Below are 12,190 nucleotides of genomic sequence, written 5' to 3' on the forward strand. Positions count from 1 at the left end.
TTCTATCAGAAAATCATTCAAGGATTCTGGCAGACTGCCAAGATGACAAGAGACGATGAAGGAGCTGTGACTGTGGATGTGATCGTTCAAGGATGAAAGATTGTTATTGATGAGTCTTTTGTGAGAGAGACTTTGCTGATTAACGATCTTCCAAGCTTTCCCACGGAGATTGGTATTGAAGATGCTCAAGGGATATTAAGAAAGATGGGGTTTGAAGGTGATTCTCCACCTACAATGAAGAAGCTTCTGCCGCCCTATTGGATATTTCTTGCCCACATGTTCGTGAGCTGCATCTCCAGCAAAAGGTCCGATGCAGATGAGATATCCCTGAGAAACGTTGGCGCTATTGTTTCTCTTGCTGCGGGGGTCCCCTTCAACTTTTCTAGGTTTATCCTGGACGAGTTTGTGGTCAGTATTTATGCCACCACTCGGGATACCTTCCTAATGTACCCTCGGTTCGTTGAGATCTTCATCAATAAATAATTTCCTAACTTGGTAAAGGAGGGAGAAACACTCGACATGAAGTCCTTGGGCCCTCACACCAATGGGCTCATTAAACAGAATCACAATGGGAAGGTGATCTTTCAAGGGTTGTATCCGTTGGTTAAGTTCGGACGATTTGCTGAGCCGAATGAAGAAACTGAGTCACAGGGATCTTAAGATAAGATATCATCAGAGCACACTTCAGCAGAAAAGGTGATCACAGAAGTAGATGCGATCACCGTATCAGATCAAGAAGGAGAAGAGACTATTGCTCCTGCTGTGTCAGTAGCATAGGAGCATAACCTACAAACAATTCAAGTTGAAGGAGATTACAATGAAGGGTCTTCCAAGAATATCGTTGAGCCTACTCAATATGAAGTCCTTGATCTCACAGGTTTCGACAGAGATGAGATTCCAACTAATTTCGGAACTAATGATCATTTTCTGTCACCTGTCAACCTCAACTCGCTTTTAGATAATCTCAGTGATGTTGCTCACACGACAATGGAGAGTAGGGATATAAAAGACGCTCTCGAATTAACACCCTTCATTACAGAACAAGTGGTTGTTTCTGCAATTCCAATGGTGACAGTGTCACACTCCAAAACCGAGAATGGCGGAATACGTTCTAGGGTGGAGGACGTCATGTCAAGTATCACAACATATCCAGAATAGTAATCAAAGTACAACATCCATTGCATTAATAGTAATAATTTTACATAGGTTACATTATAGAACATAACATAGATGCATCTTGGTTCTAGACTGACTTCGAAAAAGCTCCCGGGATGTACCTGTCTATCGATGACCTGAGAATACAAGTTATTTTGAAAGCGAGTATCAGCATTTTTATAATGATGGTGAATTTGTAAGTATTTAATGACATTAGTATAAATACACATTTTTATTCAAAATAACCTCTTAAACGACGGTGATTTAGAGTCTACAGTGTATTAGAATTCTTTCCAGAAAATCCTATATTTTCTTAAATAAAAGCAGTCTTCTACCAAGACCGAATTGTTTTATGTTTAAGGAGTAATTTCCCCAAAAGTACTAACAATATCAAAATATTGTTTTTATTTTAAGGGAGTTGTGAGAAAAGCCTGAAGTAAAAATAATAAGGGAAAATCATATCTTTCCTCAGCAGAAACACTGCTGGCTAAAATTAAATAAAACCTAGAGTCCAGGCGGGACGCCTTGCAAAGCTTAAAGGTAAATAAATCATAAACTTCAGGCGGGATGCCTTGCAAAGTCTAAAAATAAGTAAAAAAAAATAGACTCCAGGAGGGTACTGAATGAACAATACGCACGACTCAGTCTAAAACAAGGAAGCACAGACTCCAGACAATATCGAATGAACGATACAACTAGCAAAGTCTAAAACAAGGAAACACAGACTCCAGATAGTATCAAATGAACAATACAACTAGCAAAGTCTAAAATAAAGGAATATAGACTCCAAGCAGTATTAAATGAACGATACGGCTAGCAAAGTCTAAAATAAGGAAATAGTCAATAAAAGGGATGAATGTGAACTCGTATGTAACCATGCTAATTTACGATCTAATCCTTGATGACCCTCCAGGTCATGCGATGTATAGTGACATATGTCACCCATGGGCCTTACCGACTCGGACTGTAGCTAGCATTCAGGATGCAGGAGTGTGTCCCGTATACATCTATACACATGATGTTTGCTCTCCCTCCAGGAGACTCTGGTTACACGGCGATGGCGCTAGGAAGCGTCGTGTCGAGAAATAGTACGTCACATTCTATTTAAAGTATTAAAGTACTAGTATAAACTCTCGAATGAACTGACTCTTGTGGAATTCTTCATACTACAAAGAGTAAATAGAATCTCCTAACTATTCCTATAATAGTTATTAATGTATTAGTAATATGAACCATGGAAGGATGTCTTTGCTAACCAAAGGAAAGGAAATGAACTGGCTGATGGAAACCTTTATGACTATATATGTATACTTGATATATAACTTTTATTTAAACGACCTTCAAATGGATAATCGATACCCTATGGCCACATCCAAACAAGGAAAAGGAGACAGGGCGAGTTAGCCTTCCTAAGTCCTTTAAACATTGCCTATATAACTATACATATATAGGCGTGCATTTACCAATATAAAAGTATAGAAGAAACTTTGGTAAAACCTTTGGAAAACTCTACAAATAAGAATTTAGGACTTGGTGTTAGTTTATAAAACAATCCTTCAAAACCTTTGGAAAACCATTGGAAAACTTTTGATATCTAAAAGAGAATTTCATACTTTAAAACGAGATTTGAAAACGTTTAGCTGGATAAAGTAGTTTAAGAAGAAAAAATCTATTTTGCTATAGAGCTATTAGTCACGTGTGATTGATATAATAACTCTATAGTTCACCTTGTATCCCCCCCCATAAAAGCATTAAAAATCATTTAAAAAGGTTAATTCAGGAGCATGAAATTTCCTGACGTGGGCGATTCGGATGAACGGACGATATACGACGCTAGGTGTCAAGTGAGGACTTGAACACACCCTCGGATACTATTGAACATGTAATGATACATCTAAGTATCTAATTAGTCATTTAATAACTAATTATGCAAGTGAGGACATCCTAAGGCATGAAAACACTTTACCACAAGTGTTAGGAGTACCGAGGGTCGCATATAAAGAGTGTATGGCCTCAGATTGGAGTTTACTCCTCATATGGTAGCCGTTAGGGGTGTTTACGGTTTCAATACCACTTGCCCATGAGTGTAAGGCCGTAAACTGAAGGAAGTCGTGTCATTGGGTGTTCAAAAGTCTAATATCACTCAAGGAATTAAGCTAGACTCGAATCTAGGGCATAGGAAGTGATTTGGGGCTCCAAATGGACCCTTGCAGGCGTTCATGGTCGTAAACACATGAGTTTACGGCCATAAACTCATGTTTTCCCATTTATTTTATGTTTTGGTGTTCCTAGATTAAGCATGCAAGGTTCTAGTCAATTATACAAGCCATAGGGGGTGTTAGAGGCACCATATGACCCCCTTTATGGAGCTTACGGCCCAAGGACCATTTCCTTAGGGGTTTACGGCCGTAAACTCTATGAGGACAAGGTTTCTTTGATGGTTAAGGTCCCTACTTCAATGGTGGTTGGTTCTAGGTTGAGTTCTGGGCATAAGGAAGGAAGAAAGGGCAACTTTGCACCCTTAAAGGGAGTTTACGACCCAAAAACAGCCCTTGGCCATAAACTATCATTCATCCTTGATTCTTGATGTTTTCTAAGCCATAAACACGTTAACCCTAGTGTATAATGAGTTAGGATAAGAGTACTTATGATCTAGGAGCTTCAATGGTCGTTTTTGGCCAAGAACACTAGTGTGTGTTCTTGGTGAAACTTGAAGATCTATAAAAACATGAATTTCATGGATGAAAACATGTAAGATCACTAGCTTAAGTAGTACATCAACTAGTTGGGACAAGAAGCTTACGAGTTTTGAAGATCGGGGACTAAGAACGGGATGATTGTTGAGAGGATTTCAGCCAAAGGAAGAGGATGGAATGAACAAATGGCCAACCTTTCACCATTTAAGGTGGAGTTTACGTCCCACATGGAGTTTACGGCCGTAAACTCCCATATGTTGGCCGTGAACTCCAGGTCAATGTGGTTCAGGCTCGTTTGACGTACTATTGTTTTGGCAGATAAATCCCAACACTTATTCATTAAGTATACCGGGCTCAGAATGCTCGAACAAACTCTAAATTGTGCTAAATGATAGCAGGAATAAGTCTGGCATTTATTTGGGTTAAATGGCTGAGTTTTCAAGGCAATGGAAAATTTCGGGTTGTCACATCATCCCCCAGTTTGAGGGAATTTCGTCCCGAAATTGGAGTTTAGGCATGGAAGTAGGTATGAATAACCGAGTAAAGAAATGAGGGTATTTCCTATTTGGTTGGTCATTGCACTCCTAGGTGAACTCTGATATTCGCTTGGCGTTCTAGCGAACTTTCACGATTGGGATGCGGATTTGATTCGGTTGTTTGATCTTTCAATCATGATCCTTATAGGTTCTTCTACGAAGTTAGGCTCTCGTTGATTTTGATTTGGACGAGAGGGGTTTTGAGAGTCGCGTCGGACAAGCACTTTTTCAAATCTATGACGTGGATAGATTTGGGTGGATTTCACGGAATTCCAAAGGTAGTTAAAGTCCGACGGGGGTTGGACCAATTCTTATCAAGAATCTCGGATGGTCCTAAACTCTTGGGAAGATAGAGCTTTTTAGTACTTAGAACATCATGTACTTACATGGTTAGATCATCACTCGACGTGATCGCAATTCTAAAGTTTCCAACAGTTCCTTCATATTGGGGGGGGGGGGGGTATTCTCCGATTTGGTTCTTAGAAGGCTCAGATCGTCTTCGGATTTGTACTTCTTAATGGTTGGCTTTCGGAGGTTTTCTGGATTATCGGATGTATTGGCTAGGTTTTGGCCTCTATTGGTTACGGGGCATCTATCTCGACCTAGTGCAAAATGGACATGCACTTCTAAACCTTGAGGTGTTTCTAACGGAAACTCTCGAGGTCGGTGAGATAGGGGGTTTTACCAGACGATGCTTAGAAAATTTGAATTTTCATAATCATCTAATAGATGCTTTCACATCACGATCTCTAAAGGGAAAGAATCATGATCTTACTTACTGTGCTGCTTCATGGATAGCAGTCTCCGATCAGGGCTAACTTAGCCTTTAGAGATTTTCTGAAATGTTGGACTACTTCGGGAGGTGGTTCTACCATTTCGTTTGAGATAGTATTCCTTGGAACACCTAGTAGTCCCACACATCACTAAGACAGGTCCCATTCTCCGATGGGTCGGTTCCCTTTAGAGCGTAGGAAGCGCATGTTTCTTGTATAACTCATCGACTAACACTTGGAATGGTGTCGAGTCTTCAATTTCTTCATGATTTGGGTTATAAGGATTAAGGCAACATACCATTTTATTTTATTCAAGTATTCTCGGTAGTGTAGGTGGTCATGTGGTTCTTAGTATTCTAGTATCAACTTTGGAGAATATAGTCTACAGTCTACCGGGCGACGGTGACTTCTCTCGCGTGAGGAGGGGGTGTGTCCTATTGTCACACCCCGAAAACCAAAGGCGGAAACATTTCCGGGGTTGACTCCACATTGATTATCAAATCCAATGCACATAGTAAGTAAAGTGAAACAACCATTACATTACATAAGAAAAGTTTTATAGTTGTTTCAAAAGTAAAGTTTGTACAGTTGTGATACATATTATATATAAAGAAAATGAAACGGGTCTTCACGTACTCCGTCTTCTGACCAAAAAGGGATCTTCGGGTACCTGTTCTAACGCTGACCTGAGAACACAAGCGGTTTAAAAATCAGCATAAAGCTGGTGAGTTCATAAGCGGTTTTTGTTTGTGAAAATGTTTCCAGTTTCCTTTCTGTTTCTGAAATGTTATGTATACCAAGAAAATCCCGTATTTTCTTAAAAGTTGGTTATTGTTTCACAAATGTAAAGTATGGTAAATTTGTACACTGAAAACATGTCTACTCATGTGAAAATGTATAGTTGGTTATCCGACTTGTTAAATTGTTCTGTTTACTTATCATGTATTCCCAGGAAGTCCCATACTTTCCTTATTATATATTAACAAATGTAAAAGATGTAATGTTACCCGGTTTGTTACCCTTTCTAGTTATGTATGTGATACCCAGGAAAGCCCCATGCTTTCGTGCATGTTGGTTTCCAATGTGAACGATGCAAAAGATGTAAAAGATGTAAACGTGGTTAGGTTCCATGTTTTCCCCAGGAAAGTCCCATACTTTCCTGAATATTGGTTACCGTACGTGAAAGATGTAAAAGATGTAAAAAGTGGTTCATTATTACTATAAGTGAATCTCTGTTATCCTAATTGCGAGTTCCATAACCATACGATAGACTAAAACCTGTGGCAATAAGTAGTCCACATGTGGCAATAAGCAGTCCACATACTTATGACTTTCGTCACCCTTGAACCATTTCGGTTCGGTTGTAGCTAGCAGCCAGGTGTGGGGTAGTCAGCCCCGTATAGATCTATACACTCAAGTCACGCTCTTTAAATACCAAAGATTCTGGTTATGGGTGTAGTCCTCCACTCGCGTATCTATGTGGAGTGTTCGCCGAGGACGTGTCTCCAATCATATAGGATTAACAAATTTACTAGTAATAATATGATAGTCCTCCACTCGCGTGTATGTGTGGAGTGTTACCGAGGACAAAACAATGTACATGTATTATTCAAATGCCTAATGTTATGCTTTTAACTGATAAAATATGGAAAGCCATTTGTGAAATATATGTAAAACATAACAGTTTAAAGACCTATTTCACAAATATATGTTACGTGATCTGCATGTTCAAATGGTTATCAGTTGTGTTAATCAGTATTAAAACCATATGGAATATGAAACACACATTTGAAAACATGTTTTGAGTACAATAATTCCCTTGTACTTTGCTTGTGTTCCCCCCCCCCCCTGAAAATAGTGAAAAAGGGTAGGGGTATGAACTCACCGGACTCGGAAATGCGTAAGTTTTGGATACTAGACGTTGGTTCGGGGTTTGATTACTCGCGATGTCCCTATGTAAAATGAAATAATGTCCATATATATTCAATTAGGTATACATTCACTAATCATATGGAACATTACACTCCAACGAGGTTAAACATCTCAAAACGAGTGTTTGGAGTGACCCGGGTGACATCTTCGGACGTGTAATGGAACTAGGGACTTGGGACTTGAGTTTACTCCCCAAGAGTAAACATTTTAAGGAGTTATAAAACACACACATACATGAGTTTACGACCGTAAACTCATGTGGGTGTGAGTTTTAGTGTTTAGTGGCTTAAATGGACATGGGGATTGTTGGAATGGATTTCTAAAATGCCTTGGAATGGATTGAATGAATTTATAACACTTAAAAGGGAGTTTACGTCCATTCACTTGGAGTTTACGGCCGTAAACTCACCCATGGCCAAGAAAAATTGATTTAAGCTACAAAGGATAATCACATGTGATTCTAACTAATTTTCTAATGCTTGGTATGAATTTAGAACACCATTTAACCCATTTTTAGGAGTTTACGGCCTAGAGGCATGTTCTATGGCCGTAAACTCTCCTATACCCATGAAAAGTTAGTTTTTGATGCTTAAAACAATCACATGTGATTCTAGAAATTTATGCAAGCCATTTGAGTGTATTTGATCAATCATTAACTAGGTTTTATGAGTTTACGGCCAAGGGTATGTTCCTAGGCCGTAAACTCCTATAAATGGCATTTTTGATATGTTTCAAACCCTTAAACTATTTTTAGATGCATCTAGATTTTACCACAAGGCCATTGGTAGAGTTTCAAGGCATCTGGACATGTTTAAAGGCTCTTAATCCCCATTTAAGAGGAGTTTACGGCCTAAGAATGAGTCTTGGCCGTAAACTCTCTTTTGTCCCATATAATTCATGTTTAATGTGTTTCAAGTCCCAATTAGCAAGCCTTAAGGTCATATCTAAGTCCCAACTATGATTTGGAAGGGTAATTTGGCTCAAAAACCCCATTATGAGGAGTTTACGGCCTAAGCATGATCCTTGGCCGTAAACTCATGTTTTTGGTCCCAAAACATAATTTAAACATCAATTTGAAGGCTAAAGAGGTTGAATAACAAGTTAGGGGTGTTACCTCTTTGATTGGAAGCCTTAAATCTTGGTTTTAGACCTTTGATTATGGATGAGGAGAGAGGTTGTGAGAGTTCTATGAGAAAATGGCCAAAGGCTTCAAATGGAGTCCTAAAACGACACGGTGGAATTTTACCCGATACCGGCGTTAGACGAGGCTTTTGGTCGTAGCCGATTGAGTTGTCGTAACCCGATACGGTAAATTCTAGAAATATTCCGATCACTAAAGTTGGTTGTTAAAATGATTTCAAAATGTATTAAGACACCCATTAAGTCATTTCAATTACGTACCAGTTAATGAATTAATTAAACGGAAGATCGGAAATCGAATTTGGAAACGACGATTGGTTGCGTGAATTGTACTACGAAAGAGTTACAAGAAATGATACGGAAATTTCGGGTTGTTACACCTATACACTACTCGTCTGCAACTAGATGGACGAAGTGCCTGAGTAGTGCGAGTATTACTTGCAACTGCTCTTCCGGTGTTTCTGAGTTTCCTCGATCTAGATTAAATCTAGAGAGTATAGGGTTCCATCACTCTGAACATCTGATTTTTCTCATCCACTTCTCTCAGAGTTTAAACTGTCGTAACTCTCAGGTTTTCTAGGATCTCTGCTAAGATGCTTAACTCGTGGGGTTTACACATGAATGGATGGTCGTAGTCAATGTTTGACTCTTACGACTTAAGTTAATTTTCATAACCGAGGGTGTTAGCTACCATGTTAACTCAAACGAGATGACGACAAATTTCGGATTTTATGGTCATTTTAGTAGCTCAACCCATAATGGTTTTCTTGACTGCAGCTCCTTTTTCTACGGGGTGGGGGGGAGGATGAAAGGTCTTGTTATACGGTTCGTCGTTGTCACACCCCGAAAACCGAAGGCGGAAACGTTTTCGGGGTTGACTCCATGTTGACTATCAAATCCAATGCACATAGTAAGTAAAGTAAAACAACCAATACGTTATATAGGAAACGTTTTTACAATTGTTTCAAAAGTAAAGTTTGTACAGTTGTGATACATAGCATATATATAAACAAAATGAAACGGGCCTTCTGGGTAGTCCGTCTTCAAGCAAAAAGGATCTTCGGGTACCTGTTCTAATGCTAACCTGAGAACACAAGCGGTTTGAAAATCAGCATAACGCTGGTGAGTTCTGTTTGTGAAAATGTTCAAGTTTCCTTTCTGTTTCTGAAATGTTATACACACCAAGAAAATCCCATATTTTCTTAAAAAGGTTTGTTATTGTTTGTCAACATGTAAAGTAGAATTGTACATTGAAAAACATGTTTTCTCTTGTAAAGATGTGTAGTTAAGTTATCTGGATTGGCATGCTGTTCTGGTTATGTACCAATGTATTCCCAGGAAAGTCCCATACACTCCTGATTTGCATGTTATCAATTGTGAAAGATGTACAGTTATCCGGTTTGTTATCCTTTCTGGTTATGTAAACGTTTTCCCAGGAAAGTCCCATACTTTCCTGAATGTTTATTACCATATGTAAAAGATGTATTCTGTTTGACCTGGTTATGTACAAGGTTTCCCAGGAAAGTCCCATACTTTCCTGAATGCAGGTTACCATATGTGAAAGATGTGTTAAAATGTTTGTTATTACTATAAGTAAATCTCTGTTATCCTAATTGCGATTTCCATAACCATACGATGGACTAAACCTGTGGCAATAAGTAGTCCACATACTTATGACTTTCGTCACCCTTGAACCATTTCGGTTCGGCTGTAGCTAGCAGGCAGGTGTGGGGTAGTCAGCCCCGTATAGATGTATACACTCAAGTCACGCTCTCTAAATCCCAGAGATTCTGGTTACGGGTGTAGTCCTCCACTCGCGTATCTCTGTGGAGTGTTCGCCGAGGACGTGTCTCCAATCATATAGGATTAACAAATTTACTAGTAATAATATGATAGTCCTCCACTCGCGTATATATGTGGAGTGTTACCGAGGATAAAACAGTGAACAGGTATTATGTTCGAATGTTCTAATGTCATGCTTTTAACTGATAAATTGTGGGAATCCATTTGTGAAATATATGTAAAACATAACAGTTTAAAACTTATTTCACAAATATATGTTTATGTGATCTGCATGTTCAAACCGTTATTAGTTGTACCAATCAGAGTTAAAAGCATATAAAACATGAAACACACACATGAAAGCATATTTTGAGTACAAGTAATCCCTTGTACTTTGCTTGTGTTCCCACCCTGAAAACAATGAAAACAGTGAAAAAGGGTAGGGGTATGAACTCACCAGACTCGGGAATGCGACGGTTTCAGACACTAAACGTTGGTTCGGGGTTTGATTACTCGCGATGTCGCTATGTAAAATGAAATAATGTCCATATATATTCAATTTGGGATACATTCACTAATTATATGGAACATTACACTCCGACGAGGTTAAACACCTCAAAACACGCGTTTAGAGTGACCCGGGTGACATCTACGGACGTGTATTGGTACTAGGGACTTGGGACTTGAGTTTACTCTCCAAGAATAAACATTTAAGTGAGTTTACAGCCATAAAACACACACATACATGAGTTTACGGCCGTAAACTCATGTTGGTGTCATTTTGAGGGTTTAATGGCTTGATTGGACTTGGGGATTGTTGGAATGATTTACTAAAATGCCTTGGAATGGATTAAATGAATTTATACCACTTAGAAGGGAGTTTACGGCTACAAACTTGGAGTTTACAGCCGTAAACTCACCTATGGTAAAGAATGATTAATTTGAGCTACAAAGGACAATCACATGTGATTCTAACTAATTTTCTAAGGCTTGGTATCAATTTTTGGCTTCAATTAACACCTTTATATGAGTTTACGGCCCAGATGCATACCCTCTGGCCGTAAACTCTAATATCGTTAAAAAAAATTAGTTTTTGATGCTTAAAACAATCACATGTGATTCTAGGAATTTATCCAAGCCTTTGGGGTGGTTTAAGGGCATCATTTGACAACTTATAGAAGTTTACGGCCCAGGAGATGATCTATGGCCGTAAACTCACTTATGTAGGGTATTTGATGTGTTTAAGGTCCCCAAATTATTTTTAGATGGTTCTAGGATTCACCACAAGGCTATTGGTTGAGTTTCAAGGTATTTTGACATGTTTTAAGACACTTAATCCCCATTTTAGAGGAGTTTACGGCCCAAACTTGATCCTTGGCCGTAAACTCATGTTCTTGGTCCCAAAACTTAATTTAAACATCAATTTGAAGGCTAAAGAGGTTAGATAACAAGTTAGGGATGTTACCTCTTTGATTTGGAGCCTTAAATCTTTGTTTTTGGACCTTTGATTATGGATGAGGAGAGAGGTTGGAAGGGTTTATGAGAAAATGGCCAAAGGCTTCAAATGGAGGCTTAAAACACATTATATAGTGTCTAAGTTTTGGACACAGTGGAATTCTACCCGATACTGGCGTTAGGTGAGGCTTTTGGTCGTACCCGATTGAGTTGTCGTAACCCGATACGGTAAATTCTAGAAATATTCCGATCGCTAATATGGGTCATTAAAATGATTTCTAAATGTATTAAGACACCCATTAAGTCATTTTAGATACTTATAAGTAAATGACTTAATTAAACAAAAGATCGGAATCGAATTTGGAAACGACGATTGGTTGCGTGAGTTGTACTACGAAAGAGTTACAAGAGATGGTACGGAAATTTCGGGTTGTTACAGTCGTAGAGCTCATACTCGGCTTAATCACTAATACTCAGTGTATGCAAGTTGTATATAATTGAGATCGATGGGATGTTCAGTTGTGTGGCCCCACCCCAGACCTATAACCCAACGAGGAACAAGGAGTAGGGAGGAAGCACACATCTTAAATCTTATTGATCTAAATTATATAATACTCTAATTCATATACTCAGTAGTAGCAAGTTAATCCCATGAGTTCTTTCTCTTGGTTCCTGAACTTGATTGCTAGGTGCTAAGGGTCTTTCTGGGGGATCTACTGAG

Source organism: Lactuca saligna, chromosome 1, assembly GCF_052625555.1.
Source record: "Lactuca saligna cultivar CGN05327 chromosome 1, ASM5262555v1, whole genome shotgun sequence".
NCBI lineage: Eukaryota > Viridiplantae > Streptophyta > Magnoliopsida > Asterales > Asteraceae > Lactuca > Lactuca saligna.